Consider the following 12338-nt stretch of genomic DNA (forward strand, 5'->3'; position numbering starts at 1 on the left):
GCGTGCGCAGTGCCTAGATTCGCACGTGCGCGTTGCTCTCGCGAGACTTGCTTTTCCAGGAACGTTGCGGTGCAGAGCTGGGGCTGGAACGGGACGTCTGCTCCTCCACCGCGGCGGCAAGCACGTTGGGTGCCACGAGGCGCTGAGAGGCAGCCCTGAGCCGACCCGGTCCGTTCCCGGGTGGGCTCGGGCATAAAAGGGCGGAAATAGACGAGGGGCATCCTGGATTAGAAGGGGAGAATATCGCTGAGCCGGCGGTCCGAGAATCGGCTGCTTGCCCGTCCCCGTAGTGGTTTGTCGAAACAATTGCTATCTTTCAGTTGACGGGCGCGTGTTCGCTATTACCTGGAGGACTGATCACCACAGAGAGTGGCGGATTAGCTGCGCAGAGCGGTTAAAACGCCACTTCCGCGTTTCTACGCGCATGCGTTATACCGCTTGCCGGCCTAAGCAGCGGGCAGCGGCAGTTCCGCGCATTGGCCACGAGGTGGCAGCAGAGACCGCGGAAAGAACTTTTCTGACGGATTGCCGGGGACCCGCGGCGCAGTCCCTGGCGATTCGTTCTCTCTGTGTCTCGTAATGACGGGGGCAGAACACGAAGTTAGAAGTGGAGGGTGTGTGGGGGGAAAGACGAAGAAAAAAGAGGGAAACTTCTCCAAACCCAGGAGAGCTGTGCTAAGTGCTTATAAATAGCTGTAAAAAAAGAGGTTTTTTTTTTTCCTTTTGCCAGCATCCGTTGCATCTTTTCTAAATGTTCGCATTACCAAAGTGTAACTGCCCAGCAAATTTAATGATAACGAAATTAAAGCCCGTTGGCAGAAAGCACAGGGCCGTATTAATGTTCACGCAGCTTCTGTCTTCTTTATACTTTAATGTATTTTTTTCCAAGGGCCTTTCTTCAACTCCAAGTTTCATTTTTGGCTTTTTATGACCCCACACATCAACCCCGTGTCCCCACATGTCCCCTCATGTCTCCTCACCTCCCCCCACACTACCTGTCCCCCTTCGCTCCGTGCCCATGTCACCGTGGGGTTGAGGGCAGGGTCAGGGATGCCTGTGGGGTGCGTGGAGTCCTGGGAGAAGTTGATGGCTGTGCGCAGTGGGGTGATGGTGTCCTCCGCACACGGCTGTGACAGTGGGGTGGGGGTAGCGCCCCACAGGTGGGGGTCATTGCCCCCAGAATGGGGCTTGTGCCCCACACACGTGGGCCGCTTGTATGGGGAGTGCATTCTGGAGATGATCTGTCTTTTCTCCAAATCTGCAGTGACTTCAGCAATCCCCTGTCGTGCCGCAACAGAAATGGGGTCCTGCAGTACGTCAGTGATCTCTGACTCGAGGAGTGCAGGGGCTGCACGAAGTACGCACTCTACAGCCTCCCGACTTCTTTGGGGTTTGGGATCGATGTTTGAGCCAAAGGGCTTCACGCTGCCATGCGGGCAGGTGCCAGGTTCACCCACTGAGGAACCAAATCCTAAAATAATTTCACAATGGTCTTTAATTGCTGTGCAAGTAGATGACACAGATTTCTCACTGGGGAGCCAAAGCTGACCCTGGCAGTTTGGCAGACAGCACTCGCTCCATTCACACCGGTAGTCTCAGCCCTTTTGTTGCACATGCAGCTTCTCAGCATCTTGCTGTATCAGTATAGAAATCTGTGCTCCCCTATTTATTAGAAATGCCACCAATTGCCATTGAGGACAGACTGGAATCAAAACATGTGGACCATCCTAGCTTGTCCATCGATAACCCCCTCCCTCCCCCCTTGCCCAATTGGCTGCCAGTCATTACTTCATTACTTTTTTTTTTTTTTTTTTCATGCTTTTATGGGAACTTTGAGATCACAGCCTGAAGCAGTGACGGAGCACCTGGTGAGGGGTGTAGCCCTGCAAGCACAGGTGGAAGCAATGCACCTAGAGAACCAGATGAGGCTGAGCCTGGCTCCAGCCCCTCCCTCTCCTCATTTAAGGGCTGGCAGCCCCAAAGGCAGGGTTTCTTCCTGGAGACTGCCTCCTGTGGATTGTTGGGTGAGCTCTGGTTCTTGGAAAGAGGTAAGTGATCCTTTCTTTTTTGCAGGGTTTTGGCTTCTGCCTTTCTGTGGGGATCCTAAGTTGGTTTACAGTAGCTATGTCCGCTATGCCTCTCCTTATGATGCCTTCCAATTGTTCTCTGAGGGGAGTGAAGGGGTTATCTGCTTTTCTCTGAATTGGTAATGAAGAGACTGACGTTCATTCCTCTCTTTTACTCTTATCTCATGTCTGGAATGCTTCAATCAGCCCCAAGGTAATGCTGGTTGGCTGACTGAGCATTGCAACTCTGGAAACGCCTGGAGCTAATGTGCTTTTCTGTAAAGAGATTCTGCATTCTCCAGGTTTCCTTTGCAACTCTTTTCAAGCCCAGTACCTTCTTGTGAAGTCTCCGTTCCTCTTTCATGACTCTCATTGCACAATCATCGACCTGGGACTCCAAACTACCACACTGTCCCAACCTATTTTATGACACGTTCCCTCTGTGTCCTACTTGTGTCTTTGTGTTCTCCCTGTGTCCTCTGCCCCTGTCCCCTCTGTGTCTCCTCTGCCACGGATTAATTCCGCCCATGCTGAGTATTGTTTAAGGGCGCGTATTTAAATTATGCTCCGTGTCTCTTTGGATCCCGTTCTGTTTTGCAGCTCGATGGGGTTTAAGGGTTTCTGGGGCTCCTCTAGTTAGTGGTTTAAGCACTGTGAAATCTGTGGAGCAGATAATGGAACGCCATGAATCCCTTGTTCATGCATCGCTTGTATGCAGGTGGGTTTGGTGATGGCTGTGGGACGCTCACTTAGAGATGGAATGGGGGTCACAAGGGGCTCGCCTTGCTCCCTGGGGTTTATTCTTCCAGCCCAATAAGCTACGTGGCTGGTGATAGAGTGAGGTGCGTGTATCAGGCTGGGACCTGAGCTTAAGAAAAGCCCCAGCCCCAGTGGCCGTTTTCTTCATCCTCGCTTAGTGTAATGCAGTCTCCACTACTTGAGCATACTGAACACGAGTATTCTGTTCCTGTTTTGTCTGGTTCTCTCCTAGACCTCCCTTACAGATTTGTCAGTAGTAACAGATGTCAGGGCACAGTTCTCAGAGCACGTTGTGGCCGACCACCCCAGGGTCCTAGGGTTCTTTCTGTTTTTATGGCAGATCCGGCTTCGTCTTTATAGGAAACAAAGGATTGTCTTCTACTGGACCACTTTGTCTGGATCACCCCAGATATCTCCATCCCAATTGTCAGGGGATGCTGTTAGTTTCCTAGTCTGTATGATACCCAACCTCCCCACCCCTCTTCCTTCCATCCCCTGGCCCCCATTCAATAGCTAGCTCTGCCGCTGTGGGACCCACCAGTGTGATGAAGCAGTACCTCTGGTGTGCTGAATACTGGCACTGGCACAGAGAGGCTCTATGGCTGATGTGAATCTTCCCGACTGGACTACTTGGTGAGTTTCCCCGGAGCTGTTGAGCACACAGGCTTCCCCACCTACCCTGGTTGCTCACCATGCCATCGATGTCCTTTGTGGACATGGCTTCAGGTATCATACCAGAGACTCCTTAGAGTCGGAAGCGACCATTTATGATGATCTAGTCCGACTCACCCACAATGAACAGGGACATTCACAGCTAGATCAGGTTGCCCTGCGTGTCACCTTGGAAGGGACAGGGCATCCACCGCATCTCTGGGCAACCTGGTCCACTGCGCAGAGTCACAGAATGTCCCGGGTCGGAAGGGACCTCGAGGATCGTGGATCTCCAACCCCCCCCCCCTGCCACATGCAGGACCACCAACCTCCCCATTTCATACTAGACCGGGCTGCCCAGGGCCCCATCCAACCTGGCCTTGAACACCTCCAGGGATGGACGGGGCATCCACAGCCTCTCTGGGCAGCTGTTCCAGCACCTCACCGCTCTCTCTGTGGAGAACTTCCCCCTGCCATCCAACCTAAATCTTCCCTTCCCCAGCTTAAAACGTTTCCCCTTGTCCCTTGCTATGAAGGATATTTTCCTTATATCTAACCTAAATTTTCCCTCCTTCTTTCCTTTAGCTCCCCTTTGGGTATCGAAAGGCTGTTACCAGGTCACCTCGGAGCCTTCACTTCTCCGGGCTGAACAGCCCCAGCTCTCTCAGCCTGTCCTCACAGGTGAGGTGTTTGATCCTTTGGTTCTTTTTTTTTTTTTTTTTTTTTTTTCCTTGTGGCCGTCCTCTGCATGTGCTCCAACGGGTCCATGTCTCTTCTGCACTGAGGGCTCTTCATATGGACGCAGTACTCCAGGTGAGGCCTCTTCAGCACAGAGCAGAGGGGCAGGATCACCTCTTTTCACCTGCTGACCGCACATCTTTTGGTGCAGCCCAGGATGTGGCTGGTTTTCCGGGCTGGGAGGGCACTTTGCTGGCTCGTGTACAGCTTGCCATCCACCAGCTCTTTTGGGGCCTAGGCTCAGCCCTTTCATCCCCCAGCATGTATTGGTAGTGGGGGGTTCCCTTGTCCCAGGTGCAAGACACTGCGCCTGGATTTGTTGAAGCTGATGAGGTTTGTCTGTGCCCGCTGCTCAAGCCTCTCTGGGTCCCTCTGGTTGGCGTCCCATGTCACTGCTGGCGTGTCGCTGCTCCCCACAGCTTGGTGTTGTCAGCAAGGTTTCTGAGTTGTGGCTGATAAGACGACTGCCTGGAGTGAGTCAAGCATCCTTCAGCTTGAACCAGGTCCAAGTGTGCACAGCAAGAAAGACATGGCCTTCATCAAAAGACCACCAGATGACCCTGAGAGATACCTCGCATGTGTAAAAGAACTGAGACCTGAGGCTAGAAAAAATGTCAATCCTACTGGGGACTCGCTGTAATAACCCAGCCTTTTCTTGGACTTCCCCCAGACGGCGAGCTCGGGCTTTACAGGCTAGAGGTGGAGCTAACACAGAGACCTCTGGATTTTCAAAAAGAAACAAGAAGGCTGAGAATCGGGTGCTTTGTTTGACGTTTTTACTGGCTGTCCTACTTAAGGATTCTGCCTGTCCATAGGCACGTTTGGTTGGTTTGGCTGGAACTTAGGAGCCTGGTGCTTATGCCTTCGGTTCTTTGTGATACAGAGCTGCGCCCTTTGCTGCCCAGACCAAATGCACGTGTTGTTGGAAGAGATTACTCTATGCATTTTACTTTTTTTTCTTTAATGCTTTTAAAGAGTGAGAGTGGTATACGCCTTCAAGCAGGTAACATATGAAACTTGTTTGTTTGTTTGTTTTCCTTTTTTCCTTCGAGCACTGGTTCGGGGAAATATGGATGCTTTCTTCTCTGCTGCTATGTTTCCCGCAGTGGAATTTGGGGAATGGCTTCTGTTGTTGGTTTTTCAATACTGAAGAAACATAGCATTCTTTTTATTCTGCCTATGTAGAACTCCCTTTGTTTCCTCTGTAGTTTTGAGTTGTGCTCTGGAACAGAATGTTCAGCTGAATCTAGAACAGCTGCCAAAGAGGAGTCTGTGGGCAAGTGGCTCTGGATTTCCCAGGCAGAGGTCGTAAAGCTCCTTGCCTGCTCACAAAGCGTTCTCATTGTTTTTATACAGTGTTCTATTTTACTGCTGTATTGAGACTTTTATGAAAAATCCTTTGTTTCCCAAAGGTGATGCTGAGAAACACGCCTCATGATGACTTATGCATACCTCGCATTTCATATTAATTCTCCCTTTGGGTCAAAAGTAGACCAAATCCTTGAAACCGTGCCTGGGAATCCCACTGATATTGAAACAGTTCAGCAGTGGTGCCCATGGTCAGAACGCCCTGCGGCGGCAGATCCTGGCATTGACTGTGAATGGAAGAACTGACAACAAATCGCTCGATATCAAAATTGACCCGGTGGATATTTACAAGCGCCGGGAGACCCAGACGGGATCTCAGAGTTGCATGGCCAGGTACAGAAGTTGTTTTACTGGTGGTTTTTTTGTTTGTTTTCTTTTGCAACGTTAAGGATTGTTAATCATTCCTCGCCATCCTTGGCTTCACTGCGCCCTCCTGTCCAATTGACACCAGCTTTTTCATCACCTCAGTTGCCTTCAAAAAAAAAAAAAAAGCATGACAAAATCAATTTGATGATGACGTTATTTATTTATTTATTTATTTACCGATATTCTTAAGCACTTAGCAGAGTTTTGCTGGGCATAGAGAAGTTTTCCTTGTTTTTCTTCGTCTTGTTCCAACTGACGTAATTCTCTCCTCCCTCAACCCCGACCTAACTGCGTTTTTCCTCTGCCCTCACGAGAGAGAAGGAACGGAGCGCCAGAAGCTGCGGCGCGGCTCCGCGTCAGTCCAGTCGGAGCTGTTGTTTCCGCGGTCTCTGGTGCCCCCTCGTGGCCAATCGGTGGAATTGCGGCCGCGTATGTTCGGTGCCGCAGGCAGCAGTACGCATGCGCGCAGGCACGCGGAAGTGGCGTACGTACGTTCTCATCGCTCTGCGCAGCGAATCTGCCGAGCTTTGTTAGGGTTAGTCCTCCAGGCAACAGCACGCATGCGCCAGAGAACTCATAAATAGCTTTCAAATCTACCAAGCCCTGAGATGCAGTCGAGCAGTCAATTCCTGCTGGCTCAGCAACGGTTTTCTCTCTTGCTGTCGGAAGTGCTCCTTGTCTATTTCCTCCGACGGTCTGACGCTCGAGCCTGCCTCGGGAACAGGCACATGCGTAGTGCGGTGCGGAGGGTGGCGCTTGCGCAGTGCAGCGTCTAGGCTTGGGCACGCGTAGTGCTCTGCCGAGAGGGGCGCATGCGTAGCGCCGAGCCGCTACCGGCACATGCGCACTGCAGTGCCCGGGCTCGCGCGTGCGCGTTGCTCTCCCGAGGCTCGCTGGTCGCGGGTTGCTGCCGCGTCGGTGCTGCTGCACGCCAGTACCGCGACCGCGAATCTCCGAGCTGCTCGCGTTCCACTGCCGCTGGGAGGGCTTTTAAACGGCTGGGGGACGGTGCAGGGCTGGGGGTGGAAAGGGACTTTGCTGGTTCACCGGGGCGGAGAGGAAGTTGGATGCCACGAGGCGCTGAGGGGCAGCTGTGAGCCCAACCGGTCCGCTTCCGCGTGGGCTTGGGCATAAAAGGGCGGAAATAGACGAGGGGCATCCTGGATTAGAAGGGGGAGAATATCGCTGGGCCGGCGGCCCGGGAATCGACTGCTTGCCCGTCCCCGTCGTGGTCTGTCGAAACAATTGCTGTCTTTAAGTGGACGGGCGCACGGTCGCTATTAGCTGGAGGACTGATCACCATAGAGAGCGGCGCATTAGCTGCGCAGAGCGGTTAAAACGCCACTTCCGCATTTGTACGCGCATGCGTTGTGCTGCTTGCGGGACGCGGCGACAGACAGCGGCAGTTCCGCGCATGGGCCACGAGGTGGCAGCAAAGACCGCGGAAAGAACTTTTCTGACGGGATCGGCCCGCGTTTTTCTCCCCTGGCGACCCGTTCTCTCTGTCTTGTGATGGCGGGAGAAGAGCGCGAAGTTGGAAGCGGGGGCGTTGTGGGGGGAAAGACGAAGAAAAAAAGAGAGAGACTACCCCAAACCCAGGCAAGCTCTGCTAAGTGCTTATAAGTAGCTGTGAAAAAATAAGTTCTTTTTTTTTTTTTTTCTTTTTGCCAGCATCTGTTGCATTGTTTCTAAATGTTCACAGACCAAAATGCAACTGCCCGGCAAATTTAATGATAACGAAATTAAAGCCCATTGGCAGAAAGCGCGGGGCCATATTAATGTTCACTCAGCCTCTGTCTTGTTCCTACTTTTAATGTATTTTTTCCCAAGGGCCTTTCTTCAACTCCAGGTTTCATTTTTGGCTTTTTATTCTTTTTTATGCCCTAAAATGGGTAGTGTTAGGCCCCAGCAGGTCTACGCAGGCAGTCACAGCACAGAGTTGCTGTTTTGAGATTAGTGTGGACCATTACAGCGTTTCCACAAAGACTAACGAAAACTGCAGTTCTCCACCTAAGTTTGCAGATGGAAAAAATTAATTCACCTGCATAGAACGAATCGATGCGTCACAGCTGCCATCGGCAAGATGGCCCGAGAGCTGTGCGGGTCTATCAGGCTCAGCTGCAGCTTTTCATCTTTTCAGCTGCCCTTCTCTGGTCCTCCTGCAGCTGGACAGATAGCCCACAAGGGCACGGGGTATACGCAGGCCCTCCCCAGCCAGCTGCGGCAGGCGCTCCTTTTTTGAGGATTACTTGTTCACATACCCAGTTTCCAGCTCATTCCCTTTGGAAAGCTTTTCTTGCGCTCCATGTTACTAGCGCACAATAGAAGTTAAGCCAGTTAAGCCTCTCTCAAGCCCAAGGAGTCCAATGTGCAAGTGTTTTTTGTTTGGGTCTGTCTGTTTTTTTTCCGGGTGTAGGGGGCAGGGGGTGGGCATTTGAGATAGCTGAGCTGTGTGAAAAAAGTCAGTGTCAGAAAGGCCTCTCTCTGATGCCAATGAATATGTCGTTTCCTAAAGCCTGGTCAGTCTTCTCTGCTGGTTGCAGAGAGTTGAGCTATTACGTATGGCCAAGACGAAAGTGTAATCAGTGAAATAGGTGGAGTTGCTCCTTCTGGTAATTTAATGCCTCACCGTGGTATAGGGCGGATGAATGCTGGCTTTGTACCAAAGCACTTGGTAACCCTGAGATTCAAACCTTAATGCTTTCCAGCAAATTTATATTTTCAGGTAGTGCCGCAGAGATGCGGTGACTATTGTTCACGTATTTTCACGTGTCACTGATTACATGGGTTTTCAAAACAGGCACAGCAGAAAACTATTCTCATTGACCGGAATGATTTCTAGTAGGATTCTGTTGTTTTTGCCTCTGGGCCTTGTGTTAAAATAGTAATTTCTGGGGGCTGGCAGGTGCTATCAATATCAGAGATGGGCAAATAAGGCATAAATCTGTGTCCTATAGTAAGCTGGATATGAGCGAGCCGGGTACCTTATTATGGGAAATTGTAAAGCTGTTTTTCTAGGAATGGTGCAGCTGTGTCTCAGTTGTGTGCGCAGTTGGTGTCTAGACTAAAGGAGACTTGTTAAGCGCTCTGCTGACACGTAGGGATGGATGGAAAATTACAAGAGGGAGCTTGAGCATGTATGTATAGAATGTAAGGACCTGCAGTTAAGGATTTGGATTGGCACCTGAGTCCGTGCCTTCAGATGATGCAAGCGCTATGCCTTATCACCCAGTGGAAACGGTCAAAGAGCTGCTTTGGGACAGAATGTTTATATTGCTCAGGAAGTGTGGCCTTCCAAGGTACTTCAGGTATCCCGAAGAACAGAAGCAAGCAGTAATGATTCCTTTCTCTCTCGATTCCAATACTTGTAGGTAGTGCGCTTGAGAAAGACTTTGGAGGCTTTCCTCAGCCTCTTGCTTTCCTCATACCTTTACAAAAGCGGACTGCCAGAAAACAAGAAGACTTCACACGTGCTTTTTGAGTTTGGTTATTTTATGGTGTTTTTTAATTTTTTTTTGATTTTTTTCAGTCCAAATGTAGTAAATTCCCAGTCATACAAGTGATAAATTTTCAAGGTCTTTGTGCCGATGGACCATGCTTCAGTTGAACATCAAGTGGAGCAGGAGGTATTCTTCATCTATGTGGATGAAAATATGGAATCTTGATGGGATGCTGCCGTATTATGGAGAGGAATCTCCGCATCCCTCAGGCTCAGCCAATACACAGACACAGATTTCTGGATGGTGACCATCACTTTCTGCCACCGCTCCTGCTGCCTAGTTGCTCGTCATCGTCGGTATCCAGCAGGAGATCACGAAGCTGTGGAGGCACAGTCGTATCCAGGTCATCATCTGAAACTTCTTCCACCAGATTGGAAGGGACCAGTCCTCTTGTGCCATCCGTCAGCTCTCCCAGAAACCAGCCATCTTCATCTACGTCTCCGAAGATGTAAAGGTATTGTCCAGCAGTCAGTGGAAGCTCGTTTTCTGGGTCCTCATTAGGGCCCTCAAAAGGATTGTAGCTGTGACGAGCTATGAATCTTCGAATTAGTGCTGGTGATCGTCTGCGAGAATGCAGGCTGCAGCTTGCCATCAGCCACCCTCCCGACTTCTCCAGCCATTCCTGTTCTGGATTTCCGTGCGGCTCCAGCTTTTTCCCACTCTCCTTTTCCAAATGCTGCCCCTGCAGCTGGTTGGCTTCCTCTGCCTTTTCTGCGGCCCCTCTGGATGTGGAAGAGGCCTCCTTGAGCTGCCGGACTGTTTCCCGCAGCTGCTTGGTAAGGAGGCTGAGCGTATGCGTCTTGTCCTTGAGCCGCTCCACCTCCTCCCTCATCTGCTGAGAGCTTCTGCTCCTCAGCAGGCAGTTCTCCTCTCCAAGGAGGCTGCATTGTCTCTGCAAGTCCTTCAGTGCCCTCAGCAGATGGGCACTCTGCTCCCGCAGCTCCCTGTGCTCAGGTGGGCAGGCCTGTTGTTGCTCTGCAGCCTGAACACCCGCTTCTGCTACAGCCCGACGGCAGGCTGGCCTTTGCCGTGTGCGCGGCCCAGCAGCTGCAGCCCTGGCCCCGTTGCAGGAGGCGGGCGGCTGCCCCTGTCCGTGCTCCAGGATGTAATGCAGGAAGCGTCTCCTCTGCTCCTGCAGTTCGCGCTGGAGGCGCAGGACGTGGGCGGCCTGCTCTGCACAGGGCTTCCTGCAGAGCTGCCGCTGGACTTCCTGCTGCAGTCTGTGGGCCTCTCTGCTGCTCTCGCCACTCAGCAGCTCCTTTGCTAGCTGCCGCAGCAGATCCCGTACCTGGCGGTTGGCGTTGTTGCACCGCTGCTGCAGCCGCTCCTGCGTCTGGCGGAGCTGGGCCTCCTTCATCTGCAGCAGTTGGCGGATGTCCGCCTCCCGCTGCCTCTGGCTCTGCTCCCGCAGGCGCTGCAGCTTTGACGCCCGCTGTCGCTCCCAGTTGGAGCGCAGTCGGTCGGCCAGGAGCTGCCGCTCCCGCTCTGCCGCCTCCTGCAGCTCACGTCTCTCGACGGCCCGGCGGCGCTGCGTCTCCTGGGAGCGGAGCCGCTCGCCCTCCAGCTGGGCCCGCAGCGCCTCCAGCTCCCGCCTGTGCTCCTCCCGCTGTGCGGGGCAGGCAGGGGGCTGGGCCGGGCCCCGGCGCAGAGAGGGCTGGCAGCACTTTGCCTGTCTCTGCGGCATGGTCGCAGGGACCTGAAGAGACCCTCAGCCTCCAAAAGCTGTGGCCGAAGGCCGCTGAAAGCTACTCTCCTTCCTGGGGCCTGCAAGGACAGCTGCCCCTGGCCCCGTAGCGCCCACTGCCTCTCGTCCCTGTCGCAAGGGTGTGCAGACAGTGAATGCCGTGGGGGGGTGCGCCCACAGTCTTCTATGCTGTGTGCCTGCCTGGCACGTAATGGAGGGTGGGGCAGCGGCCTGCAGTGCTATTGGGCAGTGCAGCCTTCCGGCCTAACTCACAATGAAGGGAGGGTGGGGCTATAGGGCGGGGCGGCCTTCTGGCCCCAGCTCAAAATGGAGGCTGAGGCACGGTGGCTTCAAGCTGCGTTGGGTGGCAGAGACGTCGCGGTGTTGGACAGAACTGCCTTCCGCAGCACTGGGCTGTGTGCATGACCTTTTGTGGTGCTGGAATATGTGGACTTCTCTGGCACTGGAGAAGAAAAGCAGGATGCCATCCAACTCATTGTGATTTCCATTTCGATTCCCGTAAAGGAACTATCTCACCATACCTACCAGCCAGTTAAAGGAAGCTAGTTGCAGGCGTACTCTGCTTAAGGAGCTGCTGGGGCAGATGGCCAGGCTGTCACGAGAAAGCAGCAGCCTGAGGTGCTCCTGGGAATCTCTGAGGGAGACGGATAGGAGGTGGTGTTGTGGGAATCAAATGTTGTTTCTGCATTAGAATTGGATAATATTTATATTTCGTGAACTCCGTTGTCATAGTTCTTTTGGGGAGTCCTTCTGCTTAACTTGGGGAAGATCTCAGATAGTTTGCATCACTTATCGTCTAGCCAAATCTTCCCAGGAATGCCCGCTCTGTATATAGGTGTATATATGTATATTTTGTCACACACATTGCAAGAATATCCTGCACGAGATCAAACCGGAGAAGGCTGGACCCTGTGTGGGGCTGGTGCTGCAGTCCAAAAACTGGGGTGGAAAGACACTGCTTTGAAGGGGTTGGGTATGCTCAGCCCTTTCATCCCCCAACATGTATTGCCCCAGCCCCAGCTCTCTCAGCCTGTCCTCACAGGTGAGGTGTTTGATCCGGAAGTGGTGCGCGCACGGTCCTGCTCCTCTGCGCAGGCACCCCGCCGATCTGCGTTATGCTCGGTCCTCCGGGAAGTAGTGCGCATGCGCCGTCCAGCTTTCCAATAGCATCCATTTCTTCGAAGC

The sequence above is a fragment of the Phasianus colchicus genome, unplaced genomic scaffold (assembly GCF_987193195.1).
Source record: "Phasianus colchicus unplaced genomic scaffold, bPhaCol1.hap1.1 HAP1_SCAFFOLD_43, whole genome shotgun sequence".
Classification (NCBI taxonomy): domain Eukaryota; kingdom Metazoa; phylum Chordata; class Aves; order Galliformes; family Phasianidae; genus Phasianus; species Phasianus colchicus.